Genomic DNA, 3,237 nt, shown 5'->3' with positions numbered 1-3,237 from the left:
ACCCAACTGTATGAGGCAATTGTAAGGGACATAAAAAGTCTAATAACCAATAGCACAATCTTAAAAGGGGATCTTAACATTCCCTTATCTTAAAAAGATAGTTCAAGTAGACAAAAAAATAGCAAAGAGATAAGAAAACTGAACAAACCTTTGAAGAAATGGAGTTAGTGGATATCTACAGAGTGTTCTACACAGTAAAATCTGAATACACATTCTTTTCAGCTGCACAAGGGATGTTCTCTAAAATAGAACTTATACTAGTCTATGGATCATGTTTAAGTAAATACAAGAAAACAGAATTTTTCCCTTGCCTTTTTTCTGACAACAGTGCAGTGAAACTGGAAATTAATGACAAAAGAAACTGCAAAAATCCCATAAACACATGAAAATTAAATGATACCCTCTTCAGCAATCAATGTGTTGTACATGAAATTGAAGACAAAATTTAACAATACCTACAAGCCAATGAAAATTCAAGCACAACTTACTGGAAGTTGTGAGATTCAAGGAAAACAATTATCAGAGGGAAATATGTAGCAGTGAACACACATATTAGGAAAACAGAATGAGCACATAAATACACTAATGCCACACCTCAATCTTATAGAAAAATAAGGAAGCCAAGCTCAAAGCCAAAAGAAGGAAGGAACTTATAAAGATTAGAGCAGAAATTAATGCAATTGAGACAAAGAAAACAATACAAAGAATTAATGAATCAAACAGCTGGTTCCTAGAAAGGTTAAATAAAATTGATAAACCCCTAACCAATCTCATCAAAAGGAGGACAGAAAAAACTCAAATTTAAGCAACAACAAATGAAAAGGGCAAAATTACTACAGATCCTGTGGAAATACAGAAAATCATTAATAGCTATTTTCAAAATATTTACTCTTACAAAAAGGAAAGCACAGAATAAATGGACAAATTCCTAGATAGGTACAAATTGCCAAAACTGAATCAAGAAGATATAAAATCTCTGAATACCACAATATCGGAGAACTTCTGCGGCGCTATTGTGACTCCTAGAACCAGCCCTAGCCCAGGCCCAGTGAGTGTACTGGAGAACTTCCCCTCTCCGCTACTCTACTTTGTCCCCTTCAGACTCAGCTCAGGCCTGAATAGAGAGTAGGGAACAGAACTAGTCCCAGAGCAGAACATCTTTCCAGAGGGGCACAACAGGTTCAATCCCAAGGTTTGGAATAGCAGGAAGGAGCTGAGCACAGAAGCCAGACCCAAGCCAGGCACCACTGTATAAATTCCAACTTCATAGATTTGCACCTAAATTTGGGTTGGTACTAAGTATATAACTGCACCAATGCTCTACAACAAAGGTCAGAGGACACTGCTGTACAAAATGACAACAAGAAGGAGAAAAATGCAATCTCAGACCCCAAGCCCATCCATAACAAGTACAGAGGACACTAGCACAGAACAAATTGGGAATCACACAGCTGAAATGAATGAATCAAGAGCTTCTGAAATAAAGAAAAACCACAAAAAGGTATAGAGGAACTCAGATCGAAAATAAAAAAGAAATCCCTGAATTAATAGAATGTGCAGTAAAGAACCAAATGCAGACCCATATGGAGGAAGACCACTGCCCACTCAGAACAAGTGCAGAGGACACTAGCTCAGATGAAACCTATAAATTAATAGCGTTGAAAGTAAATAAGCAATAGCAAAAAGATATAGAGGAACTCAGAGCGGAATTAATTTCTGAAATGAAAAAAAAAATTTTTTTGACTTCTTGGCTTTTGAGGGGAGGATTAAATTCTTGAATTTTGGGGGGAAACCCCAACTTGAAAAAAAAAAACACTGCAGTAGAAAATTAATAACTGCTTCTAAAGAAGACATTGATAAAAAAAATAGAGGAGATTAGAAAAATGGCAGATTCCTTGAGTGAGCAGTACAGGAAAGAAATAGATTACATGAAGCAGAGTCAAAGAGATATAGAGGAACTAAAAATTTCAATCACAAGCTTGCAAAACCGTTTGAGTGAAAGTGAAGACAGAGTTTCAGATCTTGAAGATGCTGGTGTAGCTAGTGAAAAGATAAGAAAAGATCTCTTAAAAGTACTAGGATGCAGGAAAAAATAATTATTACTTGCAAGATGATGCAAAGATGAACAAGGTGAGAATAATAGGAATCAATAAGAAAGAAGGAGTCAATACAAATGATATAAAAAGAATATGGGCAGAAGCAATAGGAGAAAACTTCCCAAATATGAGGAAACAATCTGACATCCAGGTAACCAGAGAATACAGAACGCCAAGTAACCTCAACCCAATTAAAAACACACTGAGACACATAATAGTCAAGGTCCTAGAAATGCAGCACAACAATAATATACTGAAAGCTGCTCGAGAGAAGAAGCAGATCACATTTAAAGGAAAACCCACCAGAATTACAACCGACTTCTCTTCACAAACCATGAGGGCAAGAAGAGCATGGAGCAGAGTACTTCAAGTCCTTTGTGAAACAAATTCTAGTCCAGACTACTGTACCCTGCAAAAATCTCTTTCAAGTTTGATGGAGAAGTGAAATACTTCCATGATGAAGAATAACTAAAGAATTTCATGATGACAAAGCCCAACCCTACACAAGCTCCTGAAACGTGCTCTAAAGAAGGAACAAAATGATCAGAACTCCACAAATGAAAACAGAAGCAACCAACTAAATAGGGCAAACAAACACGGAGAAAAAGGAGTAAACAACAACAGTTAAATAAAATGTCAATTGTAAGTCAATACATCTCAGTTCTAACCAGCCATGTAAATGGACTCAATTCACCAATTAAGAGAAATAGACTGGCACAGTGGATTAGGAAACAAAATCCAACAATATGCTGTACACAAGAAATATATTTAACTCATAAAGACGTTCATAGGCTGAAAGTCAAAATATGTAAAACAATAATATACACCCCAGCTCCTCAGAAAAAAGCAGGGTTAGCAATCCTATTCTCAGACAGTCTCAACTTCAAACCAACAATGATCAAATAACATAAAGAATGCCAGTATATACTGGTTAGGGGAAAAATACAAGAGGAAGAGATAACACTCATAAATTTGTATGCATCAAACACGGGAGCACCCAAGTATATATAGCAAATCTTAATGAACATGAAAAATCTAATATCCAATATCACAATCTTAACAGGAGACCTTAACACCTCTTTATTCCAAAAAGATAGGTCAACCAGACAAAAACTTAGCAAAGAAATAACAGAACTGAACC

The sequence above is a fragment of the Octodon degus genome, unplaced genomic scaffold, assembly GCF_000260255.1.
Source record: "Octodon degus isolate 3935 unplaced genomic scaffold, OctDeg1.0 scaffold00040, whole genome shotgun sequence".
Taxonomy (NCBI): domain Eukaryota; kingdom Metazoa; phylum Chordata; class Mammalia; order Rodentia; family Octodontidae; genus Octodon; species Octodon degus.
Note: the sequence above shows the minus strand (reverse complement) of the source record.